The sequence below is a fragment of the Gossypium arboreum genome, chromosome 1 (genome assembly GCF_025698485.1).
Source record: "Gossypium arboreum isolate Shixiya-1 chromosome 1, ASM2569848v2, whole genome shotgun sequence".
In the NCBI taxonomy this organism is placed as follows: domain Eukaryota; kingdom Viridiplantae; phylum Streptophyta; class Magnoliopsida; order Malvales; family Malvaceae; genus Gossypium; species Gossypium arboreum.
The window spans coordinates 57,782,122-57,798,793 of record NC_069070.1 but is presented as its reverse complement, the minus strand read 5'-3'; positions in this window follow the sequence as shown (position 1 = coordinate 57,798,793).

Here is a 16,672-nt window from a genome sequence, read left to right as displayed (position 1 = left end):
ATCTACAAATTTTTTTCTATAATTTTTGGTTGGGCCAATTAGTACAGTTTATTAGTTAAAGTCTCCCCTGTTTTAGGGTTCGACTACTCTGACCTTCATGCATTACGACTTAGATATCTCCCCGTACAGGGCTTAAATACTTATGAAGTTTGTCTCTAATGAAAATGGACTCAAAAATGAATCTGTACATATAAAGCATGACTTCTAATTATTTTTGGTTAATTTATGGTAAATTTCCAAAGTCAGAACAGGGGATCCAGTAACCGTTCTGGCCCTATTTCACGAAAACTTAAACATCTCATAAAATACGGCTCATATGGTCATTTTTCTTCTTCCATATGAAAACAGACTCATCAAGGTTCGATTACATAATTTATTCATTATTTAATTACATTCGTACTATTTTTAGTGATTTTTCCAACTTACGTAACTGCTGCTGTCAGCATCTATTTTAAGGTAGATTTTACCTATTTCATAATTTTCCATGAATCAACTAGCAAATTGACATACATTATTTTCAAGGGAAATCCCGATTAGCCATGACGTACGTAGCACCAATAGGACCATGATTGGCCATTCCAATAGCTAGTCATTACCAAACATTTCCATACCACTTAGCAACCATATCACAAGACCATCTTAACTCATTTCTCATCTTGTTAACAAAAACATAGTAAAGCAAATCTTTATACACAATTATTATCAATTCATCCATCCACTAGGGACTTAGCCTAATGTTCAATAACAAACTCCTCCTTCATCAATTACATATTCGGCAAGAACATGGTAACTTATACTACATCAATTTTAAGTACATAAATTACTCAAACATAATCAAATTCACATTCGGTCTTGGTACATAATAAGGTAGCCGATTATTTTCCCTTAGCACCCAATGCTCACATATGCTCGTTTGTATAGTTCAAACACTCATCTACCATTGTTCATCTAAATTTATCATGAAACAACAACCATCACCCTTATTAATTACCATAGCCGAAAGGCCTACTCATTCCCACAATCAAAAATTCAACATGGGTTACTAAAATAACTTGATACCTCATTCAAGATTAACCAAAATTTCAAGAATTAACATAACTTCTTACCTTAATGCTCACTTAAGATGACCGAATGCCTTTCTCCCATCTTTCTCTTTACATTCGACCAAGAAGAAAGAAACTCAAGCTTTGTTTTCATCACCTTTCATTTCCTTATTTCAATTACTTTTTCCTTTTTATTTATTTATTTATGTTATATAATATAAAGCTACTAACTAATAATTAATACATATTGCATGTATATAACCCATCATGGCCGGCCACTACTTGTCATAGGTGGAAATTTGACATGCAAACCCATTATTTTCATAACATGCACTAATAGATCCTTATAGATTAACCTATCACATTTCAAAAGTGTCACACATAAGTCCTATTAACTAAATTCACATGCAATTGACTAAATTCAAACATGAAATTTTCACACATGCATATATACACATAATAAGCATCAAATATGACGGTTAATTATTTTTGTGACTCGATTTTATGGTCCCAAAACCACTTTCTGACTAGGGTCAATTTAGGGCTGTCACAATCATTGATGTTGGCACAGGTGAACTCACACTCCGTGTGACAGCCCTAATGTGACCCTAGTCGAGAAGTGGTTTCGGGACCACAAAACCGAGTCATAAAAATAATTAACTGTCATATTTGATGCTTATTATATGTATATATGCATGTGTGAAAATTTCATATTTGAATTTTGTTAATTGTAGGTGAATTTTAGTAAATAGGACTTATGTGAGAAAATTTAGAAATGTGCTAGGCAAATGTAAAGTGGCCTATTAATGCATGCTATAGAAATGATGGGTTTGCATGTCAAATTGCCCAAAATTTGAGCTAGTGGCCGGCCATGCTATGGGTCATAGCATATTTTAAGCATGGTGTGTTAATGTTTCATGGTGGAAAGAATAAAATAAAAGAGTTAGTAATAAAATAAGGGGATGAAGGGTGATGAAAACAAAGAAAAGAAAAAAAAATGTTCATCCTTTAACATCTTTGGCCGAAAATTCTAAGGAGAAAGGAAGAAGAAAGGTTGAAGAGGTTCGGCCATGCATGTAACTAGGCTAAGGTATGTTTGATGTTGCTCCATGAGATTCATGTATATTTTTAGTTGTTAGCTTGAGTTCTACCTAGCCCATGGTTTAAATCTTTGCTATGTGAGGGAGATGATACTCGACCATGGGTGTTGTCTTTTTGGTTGGTGTTTGATGTTGTGTTGATGAGGTATGAAGATGATAGAGTGTGTGTGAGAATTTGAAAAAGGTAGGTCTTAGCAACTTCATGAAGCATTCGGCCATGGTAGGAAGTAGAAGAGAAATATAGTTGTTGTTCATGTTAGATGAAGTAGAGAAGTTGTGTGCTAAGGCCGAATGTGACTTTGAATACTATTGAGTAATGTATGTGTTTTGAATTGATGGAATGGAGAGGATGCTTTAATTTTTGTTATGAATAATTATATGTTAAATTAAGGGTTGCTAAGTTAGCTATTAAGGTGAAGTGCAAATGTTAGTATTTGATTACTAGTGTATATATGTGTTTTAGCCAAACTTTGAACTTGAAACAAAATGGTAATTAGTCAATACAAGTGACCATATTTGTAGAATGTATTAAGTGTACAATCGGCCTCACCATAGACATGCATATTCGGCCACATGAATGAATACATAGATTGATGTTGTATGTTCGGCTATAGGTAAGCATATTGATGGCTTTATCTTGACTTAGAAAATCGGCTAAAGGAGAATATTGGCTAGTAGGTTGAATTTGATTCATGATTTCATACATATATGACTCTAATGCCTAATATACATGGGCTAAGTACCTTGAACTTCTCCTTGATGTTCAAAATGATTAAATCAATTTATTTGTTAAATTAAGCTCAAGAGCAAAGGGGAACTAAATTCGAAAAAGGAAAGGAAAAGGTGATCGAATAGACGTTGAAATCGTTCGACAACATTCGAGGTAAGTTTTCGAGTAATGGAACTTAGATTATGATTCGATTAGGTCATGACATATAAGTATGACAAATAAACGGTGATATAATGATTCTACTTGAATTATATATTGAGGTGATTAGTTTATACCTATGACGGGTAGCCGAATGTGTATAGAGATCATGTTATAAAGCCAATCAAAATCGTGCTCTTTGTATGTGGCTATTGAGCCGAAATTAGTAAGTGTGATAAGCGTCTTGTGTTTGAGCTTTGGTAATGAAAATGAAATATGGATGTGTCATGATTTATTGATATATGTGCATGGTTATTCGAATGATATCCGGGCTAAGTCCCGAAGGCTTTTATGCTAGTGACTATATCCGGACTAAGATCCGAAGGCATTTGTGCGAGTTGCTATATCCGGGCTAAGACCCGAAGGCATTTGTGCTAGCGACTATATCCGAGCTAAGTCCCGAAGGCATTTATGCTAGTGACCATATCCGGGCTAAGACCCGAAGGCCTTGTGCGAGTGGTTATATCCAGCTAAATCCCGAAGATACTTGGGTTTGGGAATGAGCGATCTTGCTGTAATAATTTCAATTAATACGCTCGTAAAATCCCAACGATGAGGTAAGTTTCGTATATGCATTGGAATAATTGATTCCTTCTAAATAGTGTTCGCTCAATCGATTAACAAGCTTCCGGCTTTTAGTCAAGTTGATTCCTTATGTACGAATATAAGGGTTGGAAATGTGAAGTAGGTATGATTGTGAGAATATGTGTATATGAAATTATTCGTTTAGTCATATGAATGCTATATTTTAGTTGTGCATGATTTCCTTACTCAAAACTTACTAAACATTAAATGCTTATTCCGTTTCTTTGATTCTTTGTTTTATAGATTTTGGTTCGTCAGCTATCGGACTTGGGAGTGTCCAAGTCGAAGTCATCCACACTATCAAAGCCCTTGTGGTACTCTTTTAGTTGAACTCTGCTAATGGCATTTATAGGACTGCCCTTGTGTTATTAGTCAAGTACTTTGGTGTTGTATATATTTGGATAGCCATGCGAAAATGGCTTATATATTTTGAGCATAGTGTTATAATCATTTTGTATGTATATGGTTATTGAGAGGTGTGGATATGCTTGGAAATGATTGGCCATTGGAATGGTTAATCATGATCATATTTTGTGCTATATATGCTAAAGGGCTAGTTGAATCATGGAAACTATGAAATAGGTAAAGTCTACCTTAATGGCAGATGCTGACAGCAGCAGTGATGTAAATTTGAAAAATCACTAAAAATAGTAGGAATGGAATTAAATAGTGAATAAATTATGTAATCGAACATTGATGAATCTACTTTCATATGGAAGAAACGAAACAATCATATGAGTCGTATTTTAAGAGATATTTAAGTTTTCATGGAACAGGGTCAGAGTGATTTCTGGATCCCCTGATCTGGCTTTGGAAATTCACTATAAATTAATCAGAGATAATTAGAAGTCATGCCATATATGTATAGATTCCTTTTTGAGTCTAGTTTTTTTATAAACAAACAGCATAAGTATTGAAGCCCTGTACAGGGAGATATATAAGTCGTAATACATGAAGGTCAGAGTAGTTGAACCCTGAAATAGGGGAGACTTTAACTAATAAACTGTACTAATTGGCCCAATCAAAAATTCTAGAAAACAAATTATAGATGGACTTATGGGTCTAGTTTCAGAAAAAATTTACGGAACTAGTTTTCGAGTTTTGGAACTCGGGTTATGATTTTTAAGGTGACAGTGATGCAGTTAGCCAGCTTGTCTGGAAATTTTAAATGAACTGTGTTTTACAATGAAATAAGTCTGTTAACACCTCGTGTTCGACTCCGGCAACGGTCTCGAGCACGGGGCGTTACACTCCGAGCGGGAGACGAAACAATCACCCTTCAAGCTCGCAATTCTGGCAACACATCAGGAATTGAAGGTGATCATTTAAACCATTCTACTAAACATAACAATATGGCGCAACCCACTTTGCAGAAAATGAGTCTGAAGCAAGCACACGAGTCAGTCTCAAGCAATAGTAGAGGACCTGTTCATGAAGATCGAAGACTACAAATCGAGGAAATCGATGAATGGCAGACGCACAAACCAATAACACCCGACAAACTGAAACTACGCCAAAACAAGCCCGATACCTCTCCAAATCAACTTAAGGTTTGTGTAAGGTCGTATTAGATGCCGCTGTAATGCCCCGTACCCGAGACCGTTGCCGTAGTCGAACACGAGGTGTTAACGGGCTTAATTCATTACTTAAACAGCTCATACAATTCATTTTAAAATTTCCAGCCAAGCTGGCTAATTGCATCATAGTCCATTTAAAAATCATATCTCGAGTTCCGAAACTCGAAATCGAATTCCGTAAATTTTTCCTGAAACTAGACTCATATATCCATCTACTAATTTTTTTCTAGAATTTTTCGTAGGGCAAATTAGTACAGTTTATTAGTTAAAGACTCCCCTGTTTCAGGGTTCAACTACTCTGACCTCTGTGTATTTCGAATCAGATATCTCCTTGTACAGATCTTCAATGACTATGCCATTTGTCTCTAATAAAACTAGACTCAATAATGAATCTGTACATATAATGTATGACTTCTAATTATCTTTGTAAAATTTATGGTGAATTTCCAAAGTCAGAACAGGGGATCCAGAAATCGCTCTGGCCCTGTTTCACAAAAATTAAACATCTCATAAAATATAGCTCATATACCTGTTTCGCTTCTTCCATATGAAAAGAGACTCATCAAGCTTCAATTCCATAACTTATTCATTATTTAATTCCATTTATAATATTTTTAGTGATTTTATAAATTCACGTCACTACTGCTATCTGAATCTATTTTATGGTAAATTTTACCTATTTCATGGTTTCCATGGATTAGCTAGTAATTTGACATACATAACACCAAATATGATCATGATTAGCCATTCCAATGGCTACTCATTACCAAGCATTTTCATACCACTCAATAACCATATTATAAGACCATATATACAAAATGATTATAATGCTATACATGCCATACTCAAAATATACAAGCCATTATGCCAAGATGGTATACGGATAGTGTGAGCGAGCCTCCGACCGTTCCCGATTTTCGAGCTGGCTTGTCAAAACTACAAGGAATGAAAAGGAGGGAGTAAGCATAAATGCTTAATAAGTTCACATGCAAATAGCAAGTAACATAACCATATAAGCAAACATAAAACATCATTTGCATAATCATCACCAAGACATTCATATCACATTTTCATTTATCATCTTACCATATTGTTGTTATATCGATTTTTCAACCCGAGGGTTAAGTACATACTGTTCAAAGTACCCATTTCACAACACTTACCAATACGTCCCTTTCATCTTGATTATTCCTCCATTTCAATAGAACTTTACCCGTTGAACACATCGAATATAATTCGGATACATGGAAAGTTTGCACATAAGTGCCACATATGTAGCCAAGCTACCATGTAACCCGTAGCCAAGACTCAACTCAACCAGAGCATTCGGATCCATAGGTGAACTCGGACTCAACTCAACAAGTTCGGATGCCTAGTTACATTTCACAAACTCGGACTCAACTCAACGAGTTCGGACATTCGCATCCATAAGTGAACTCGGACTCAACTCAACGAGTTCGGATGCCCAAATATTCCAGTGACATGTCACTTGTATCCTAATCCATTCCTAAGGTTCAACGGGACATTTTTCCCAATCATATGTCACAACCATCTTCTATGGAATGTCGATCCGATACTCGGTAGTATTTCACATTTTCCAAGTATATCACATAATTTGACATATTATCAAACAATTGTCACAAGTATGATATTTCATAATAATTATCATATCATTTAAATAACATTAAAACATTTAAAACAATAACTATATTACCAAATTTACATATGAACTTACCTCGTATGCGAAAATGGCTACTTTTACCATTTCGTCCACAACTTGGTATTTTCCCCATTTTAGCCCGAATTTTAGTTTTCCTTGCTCTATCATTTAAAATATAGTCTATTTAGGACTCACATTATTCAAATTGACCCAAAATCATATTTTGGAAAAATTACAATTTTGCCCCTAAACTTTTGCATATTTACACTTTTGCCCCAAAGCTCGTAAATTAAACTTCAGCCTATTTTCTTATGTTTTATGACATGCTGATCATTTTTCCCTTCTATGGCAACATCAAATTCTCACTCTAACATGTACTTATGACTATTAGGTATTTTTACCGATTAAGCCCTTTTGCTCGTTTTCACTTAAAACCAAGTAGCACAAGTTGTCTAACATAATTCAAAACCTCATATTCTATCATAAAATACCAAAATACACAAATTTCACCTATGGGTATTTTTCCAAATATAAACCCTAGGTTAAATTATTGCTAGCATAAGCTAAATCGAGCTCTAGGGACTCCAAAAACGTAAAAATCATTAAAAGCGAGGCTAGAACGGACTTACAATTGAGCTTGGAAGCTTGAAAACCCTAGCCATGGTTTCTCCTTGCTATATTCGGCCATGGGGTTGAAGATGAGCAAAATTGGCTTTTAATTTTGTATTTTAATTCATTTTACCCTAAATGACCAAAATGCCCTTACTACTAAACTTTCCAAAATTCCATCCATGTCCAATTTTTGTCCATAGACTTATAAATTGGTAAAATTGCTATTTAAGACCTCCTAATTAATATTTCAAAACAATTTCATACTAGAAACTTCTAGAATGCAAGTTTTGCAAATTATTTGATTTAGTCCCTAATTTCAATTTAAGCACTTCATGCATAAAATTTCTTCACGAAATTTTCACACAATCATGCAATCATATCATAGACCTTAAAATAATCATAAAATAATTATTTCTATCTCAGATTTTGCGGTCACAAAACCACTATTCTGATTAGGCCCAAAATCAGGATATTACAACTCTCCCCCCTTCAGGGATTTTCGTCCCCGAAAATCTTACCAGAAAAGTGGTCTTCACTTTTAATATCATATTCGGTGCTGAAGAACTTGCACTTAGACTGTACCTCCAATACATCTCTTCAATTTCTCATATGATCTAAAAGCTTACAGTCTCAACTCTCAACTGTTCTTAAATTTTCAACCCTTCTCAGTTTCCCATGATATCATGACATAAAACCCGGATCTCAACTTGATTTAATGGAGATTGGAATTCCAAGAAATCCAACAATCAAAGAGACACGAAATTTCATGAATCGATGAGTAGGAATTCATTCAATCTGAGATATGATTTATAGATCTCGCCAAACATTTAACAATAGGATACATCACATTTTCCTCTTTCCGCCATAGAAATAATTTTGATATGGCCTCAAGAATAATCCTTCTCATTTCCATCCCAATATTAACACTGACAAGGATAATTTTGATAGATCCCAATGCTCAGCTTTAACCCCTTTAACAACTCGATTTTATGTAACATCGGATGCTCTAAACTATCACATTACCTCACTTTGTCTTGAAACACGTCACAATTCATACAACAATACATTATTGAAAGTCAGGAAGTCTTTGCTCAATGTAGACTAGTCTAGTTCAGACGCTTCGGTTACCAATATTCTCATCTATCCGAACTCTGTCAACATGTAATAAACTTTTAGCTTTCACAAGATGGAAACCTTATCATTCGTAGTGACTTAAACTAATATCCAACTCTTTCTAATAAATATACACTTCTCGTTCAAACTATTTACTCTTTTATCCGTACAAAATGAAATTCTATTATCGACTTGGGAAAATAATCCGACATAATTGTCACATGAAATCTTTCAAATAAATAATTTACCATACCGATTGAAACTCGCTTTTATCACCTATGCCTTTCTTGATGTCAAATCCTTACATAGAAATTAGAAAAATCCCAATACTAAAATCACCACATTACCATGATCAAATTAGAAGTATAGTCATTTTGACATGATTATCATGAGTGAAGAACCCACTTGAACATGAGTCATAATTGACAAATTATGGAACAAAGATAACAAGAAAACCGAATAAAGAAATCCATGATAGAGAAACCCGGAATAAAGAAATCCAGAATAAAGAGATCCAGGATAAAGAAACCCAAGATACGATACTATGCCGGTGAATCGAAAACCAAACTCATAGAGAAAATATGGAATACCCCGATAATTCTTCAAAGAAAGAAAGTCCAGAAGAAAACATCATTTAATCCCACTGAAATCAAATATAACAAGATCAATATATCTTCCCATACATATATATCAGATGAAGCATCAAGTAGAAAAAAAACAGAATCATAATATCATACGTATTCTTTCATCAATTCTTATTAGACAAAATGAAATAGAATACCCAATGAAATAGAGCAATATAAATTATAAACCAGTTAGACTACCAATGCTTTCATCCAACACTAGAATTAGAAGATATTCCCATATAACAAGAATTTCTTCAGAAGATCAATAGCCATAGAAATATTTCTGAGAACGGGTAAACACATAGAACATCTCAAAAGAGACTGCTAAATCTGTCCAGTCATAACTGTCACACTCAGATAGTTCACATTTCAATTATCATTTCCCCAACTAGTTCTGCCATCACAAATTTCATATTAAACCATTCACTAAAGAAGGCCAGTTCTGAATAAATTTCGATTTACACTTTTCTCGACCTTGCACCTGAGTAATTCGGTTTACCAAGGAGAATTCCTTTTCTAACTAGGACAGTGCATAACTCCAATAATTTTTATGTCAATCCGATACTTTACTGGCTCTGACTTTACTTATCAGCTCATTTTCAATCTCTAATCATACTTATAATTATTCTATCACTGTACTCTTTGGGTTCTCAACCGGAAACTTATTCAATACAAATCTCATGAAATTCCATTATAAGTACCACTTTGGTAAGGGGGAGGGGTTGTAGGACCTCTGACTCGACTTTCTTATACATACACATATGACACAACTTCCATCATCATAGTAACACCATCAAAATCATGTTATTCATTCATGTTGGCTTACACCAATTTTCCTATTGTCCCATTTAGACAATATACTTATGCATACATTCTATGTTTTCTAGACAGCTTTACTTATCCATTCATTTAATTAAATTAATTCATGCTCATGACATCATATAAGACCAAACAAACATAGATATTTGCATCACAATCACAACTTTCATTTCGTGCATCATCATGTACATATCATTACAATCATATAATTCAGTCCAACAATTTAACATAGATAAGTTCATTTCATTATAATCCTTTATCTCATAAAAATTATATATCATTAACATTTATCAACATTCGACGTTCAAATCAAGACAAGGACATTTTCACTCGTATCATAATATTATGACTTTTATTCATACCTCTACTACTTTCTATTTATTCCGTTCATCTTATCAAGTAAGCCATATACACTACATCATATGAGCATTAAGCAAGTATGGATATTTATCACATATGTATCATAAACTTTTATTCATACTTTTCTAAATCGAGACTTATCATAATCATAATTTTACTCAAATACCTTCACATAACATTGAACATGGTCGGCGCAGCTCGGTTGGAGAGTACCCTGTCTAAATAAGACGGTACTCATACGCGTCGGAAGACATCACACTATCACAGATCAGTGGCATGTATAGCTAAACTTTTATACATGCTAAGTTAGTCCGAGAACCGACTAAACCTGCTCTGATACAACTAAATGTAACGCCCCATACCCGAGACCGTTGCCGGGGTCGAACACGAGGTGTTAACGGACTTAATTCATTACTTAAACAGCTCATACAATTCATTTTAATATTTCCAGACAAGCTGGCTAATTGCATCATAATCCATTTAAAAATCATATCTCGAGTTCCGAAACTCGAAATCCAATTCTGTAAATGTTTCCTGAAACTAGACTCATATATCCATCTACTACTTTTTTCCTAGAATTTTTGGTCAGGCCAATTATTACAGTTTATTAGTTAAAGACTCCCCTGTTTCAGGGTTCGACTACTCTGACCTCTGTGTATTTCGAATCAGATATCTCCTTGTACAGATCTTCAATGACTATGTCATTTGTCTCTAATAAAACTAGACTCAATAATGAATCTGTACATATAAATTATGACTTCTAATTATCTTTGTAAAATTTATGGTGAATTTCCAAATTCAGAACAGGGGATCTAGAAATCGCTCTGGCCCTGTTTCACAAAAATTAAACATCTCATAAAATATAGCTCATATACCTGTTTCGCTTCTTCCATATGAAAATAGACTCATCAAGCTTCGATTCCATAACTTATTCATTATTTAATTCCATTTATAATATTTTTAGTGATTTTATAAATTCACGTCACTACTGCTATCTGAATCTATCTTATGGTAAATTTTACCTATTTCATGGTTTCCATGGATTAGCTAGTAATTTGACATACATAACACCAAATATGATCATGATTAGCCATTCCAATGGCTACTCATTACCAAGCATTTTCATACCACTCAATAACCATATTATAAGACCATATATACAAAATGATTATAATGCTATACATGCCATACTCAAAATATACAAGCCATTATGCCAAGATGGTATACTGGATAGTGTGAGCGAGCCTCCGACCGTTCCCGATTTTCGAAGTGGCTTGTCAAAACTACAAGGAATGAAAAGGAGGAGTAAGCATAAATGCTTAATAAGTTCACATGCAAATAGCAAGTAACATAACCATATAAGCAAACATAAAACATCATTTGCATAATCATCACCAAGACATTCATATCACATTTTCATTTATCATCTTACCATATTGTTGTTATATCGATTTTTCAACCCGAGGGTTAAGTACATACCTGTTCAAAGTACCCATTTCACAACACTTACCAATACGTCCCTTTCATCTTGATTATTCCTCCATTTCAGTAGAACTTTACCCGTTGAACACATCGGAATATAATTCGGATACATGGAAAGTTTGCACATAAGTGCCACATATGTAGCCAAGCTACCATGTAACCCGCCCATAAGCGAACTCGGACTCAACTCAACCAGCTCAGGCGTTCGCATCCATAGGTGAACTCGGACTCAACTCAACGAGTTCGGATGCCTAGTTACATTTCACAAACTCGGACTCAACTCAACGAGTTCGGACATTCGCATCCATAAGTGAACTCGGACTCAACTCAACGAGTTCGGATGCCCAAATATCCCAGTGACATGTCACTTGTATCCTAATCCATTCCTAAGGTTCAACGGGACATTTTTCCCAATCATATGTCACAACCATCTTCTATGGAATGTCGATACCGATACTCGGTAGTATTTCACATTTTCCAAGTATATCACATAATTTGACATATTATCAAACAATTGTCACAAGTATGATATTTCATAATAATTATCATATCATTTAAATAACATTAAAACATTTAAAACAATAACTATGTTACCAACATTTACATATGAACTTACCTCGTATGCGAAAATGGCTACTTTTACCATTTCGTCCACAACTTGGTATTTTCCCCATTTTAGCCCGAATTTTAGTTTTCCTTGCTCTATCATTTAAAATATAGTCTAGTTAGGACTCACATTATTCAAATTGACCCAAAATCATATTTTGGAAAAATTACAATTTTGCCCCTAAACTTTTGCATATTTACACTTTTGCCCCAAAGCTCGTAAATTAAACTTCAGCCTATTTTCTTATGTTTTATGACATGCTGATCATTTTTCCCTTCTATGGCAACATCAAATTCTCACTCTAACATGTACTTATGACTATTAGGTATTTTTACCGATTAAGCCCTTTTGCTCGTTTTCACTTAAAACCGGGTAGCACAAGTTGTCTAACATAATTCAAAACCTCATATTCTATCATAAAATACCAAAATACACAAATTTCACCTATGGGTATTTTTCCAAATATAAACCCTAGGTTAAATTATTGCTAGCATAAGCTAAATCGAGCTATCGGGACTCCAAAAACGTAAAAATCATTAAAAACGAGGCTAGAACGGACTTACAATCGAGCTTGGAAGCTTGAAAACCCTATCCATAGTTTCTCCTTGCTATATTCGGCCATGGGGTTGAAGATGAGCAAAATTGGCTTTAATTTTGTATTTTAATTCATTTTACCCTAAATGACCAAAATGCCCTTACTACTAAACTTTCCAAAATTCCATCCATGTCCAATTTTTGTCCATAGACTTATAAATTGGTAAAATTTCTATTTAAGACCTCCTAATTAATATTTCAAAACAATTTCATACTAGAAACTTCTAGAATGCAAGTTTTGCAAATTATTCGATTTAGTCCCTAATTTCAATTTAAGCACTTTATGCATAAAATTTCTTCACGAAATTTTCACACAATCATGCAATCATATCATAGACCTTAAAATAATCATAAAATAATTATTTCTATCTCGAATTTTGTGGTCACGAAACACTATTTCGATTAGGCCTAAAATCAGGATATTACAGCCGCAGATACCCACATTGTCACTACCACACCAAATGAGGAAATCCCTTTTATGGTACTCAGTATTTTTCCATTCTTTACGGTGGAGGTGAGTCATCCCAAGTTCGGCACTTTTAAGGTAAACGACACCCGCTTAAAACCTTATTTTGATGAGATTGATAGCAGGAATGAGGAGTATAAACTCCTCAAACCACCATGACCATTCACTGAAGAGGTAAGTTAAGCTTAGACTACAAATAAGCGCTTCTCGGGAGGGAACCCAAGCACTAACAATATTAATTTCTTTAAATTTTGGTATTTAACTCCTAACTTACTAATATAAATCTTGAATACGGCTGTTTTCACAGAGACACGGCCAAGTACACGGGCGTGCGTAAGGCCGTGTGAAAACAGGGCAAAAGATTTCCCCAACACGGACTACGATTAAACGCCACGGCCGTGCGATATGGCCGTGGTCAAGCTTGCCAAAATAATACAGGTATACAACACGCTCGTGTGGAAGACCAGTGGTTGAAACAGAGAAACTAGCACGGGCGTGCGACACGCTCGTGTCTAATACCTGTGGTCAAACCTATTAAATTGACATGGGCATGGGGATTGCACACACGGGAGTGGGAGAAATGAACGAAGCTAGACACGGTCGTGTGAACCCACACGCCCAAGGAACACGGGCATGTACTAAATGTCAGACGCGCCCAAATTTGAAATTGGCGAAACACACGGGCTAAAGTTGGGGGACACGAGCGTGTGACATGGCTGTGTGCCCCAAAATCTATAAATACCCTGCACTATTCACTTTCTTCTCCATTCAAAAACCCTAACCCTAGCCGCTGCAACTCCACACGGCCCCCCTGCCACACCCGTGCGTCGCCTTCAACTTCATTTTTTACGCTCAATCTCTCCCCCTTAGTGTTTGTTTACTCCATTCACTTCTATTTTACTCATTACTAATGCTTATTATTAGCATAATCTTCATTGCTTTTGAACTATTTTTCATTTTGCTCATTATTTTATCCTTTAGTTTGCATTCTTAGGTTAGTTCTTCATTGCTTTTGAACTATTTTTCATTTTGCTCATTATGTTATCCTTTAGTTTGCATTCTTAGGTTAGTTATTATACAATGCATATTAAAACCAAGTGATTAGGGAAACTTCATACCCATGACTTTACCATGCCCATCCTCATGACATTTCCATGCCAATGTCTCTCATGTAATTTGCATTTTTCAATTATTTATCATACATTTCATGTTGTTAGGAAAGCTTCATTCTTTTGTCTTACACATGCCATTACTACATACAATGATAAAGTCACGGAATTATTATATTAGTTATGTATGGTTGTGGCTGAAATTTGGCTTTTTAATTGAAAATTGTATTCCTTCTACTTTGACCACTCATCAAGATGACTTGATGATTCTAATCATAGGTACCATATCATCTTCAAGAGGAAAGAAAACTGTCGTACCAGCCTCGAAGAAGAGGAAGGGAGCATCATCTTCCTCGGGTCCAACCGCAGAAATTCGTCACCCTCTCCTGCAGTTCCGCGAAGGGCCCCAGAAAGAACTATTCTAAATACTTCGGGCCCGACCCTTAATTGTGGGCCACTACATCGACTGGGCTACCATAGAACAAGTTCAGATGGTTGATGCAATTCGGGCTCTCCTAACCACCGACCCTTGGGAGCTATTCTTCGGGATTATCCAGTCGACATACCTCGAGCTCACACTGGAACTCTACTAAACGTTCCATCTTCAGACCATAATGACAAGGTACGATGATCCTAGCACGGTTCAATTTCACCTAGGCGAATTAATCCACTAGCTAAGCGTCCCAGAGTTTGGTACGGCATTAGGCTTATATACGGAGGAGTTCAAGGAGGAGAATGAACTACAAGCTCTCAGTCGCCACATACATTTCTCTCTCTCGAAGTGTTGGCACACTTTGGCCCCTAGCATGACCTCGTACAATCCCAGCCGCTTCAAGGCATCAGTTCTCCCACCATCCTTGAGGTACGTACATGCAATTTTAGATCACACGATTACAGGGAGGTGAGAGAGCACTGGCATCGTCAACACCCACGACGTCTACTTCTTATGGTGCATGTCGCAAAGGCACGTCATCGACCTTGCCTCTTTCATCACCCTTGCGATTCAGCATAAGACGGAGTGGCATCTGAAGGGGGTCATCTCCATTGGACCCTACGTGACTAGGCTGGCACGACACATTGGGCTCCTCGACACCGCAGCTCAAGAATCATTCCTCACCCTCATCGGCCATATGTCTCCACAAGGCATGTCGAGCATGCTTAGCATGAGGATGATCGAGAGTTACCGAGGAACCTACCCTCCCCAGCACTGTCTCTCCCAATCTACAGAAGAGGAGGCCTACGAGGTCATTCCTGATGATGTCCCCCTACAACATGAAGATCCACTGACTCAGCCACCACCACCCTCTCTTCCAGTTCATGTGGCAACTTCATATGCTGACATCTCTGAGTGCCTCACCCGATTTGAGCAATAGTGTATCACCGATTTGACAACATTGATGCTACTTTACAACAGATTTGTCATCACCTCCACATCTCATCACCAGTCCTACCTCGTGAACCATCCAGCGATGAAGATGTTTAGAAATATTTATTTATTTCATGTTTTTAATTTTTATTGAAACTACTTTTTATTTTATTAGATTTTAGAAATATTTATTTTTAGTTTTTAAATTTGGTTATTTCTTTTCGAGTAATTATTCTTCCTAATATCCCCTAAGAAAGTTCTTGATTTTATCACAGTTATATAGAGCTCTTAAGCTCATCATCACATAGGAACTAAAACTCCACCGGGAAAGGTTCTCCATGACTGCCATGTCCTGCTCGACCACGACCATAGCTACCACTAGATATAATATTCTATTGGCGCAGGACTTATGGGCTAATGAACCTCTATGACCGCAGAAGTATCCTCCTCCACTCTCGAACCGATTACTCTCCAAAAGTCTAGTTCGAGGAATTCATCATACAGGAAGTTTCCACTTCTCTCCCTATCTTATTTTTTATTTTATAATACCTATCTTTGTACATTGAGGGCAATGTACATCTAAAGTGTGGGGGGTATTTATTTCGTTATCAGAAAAATCCCTGAA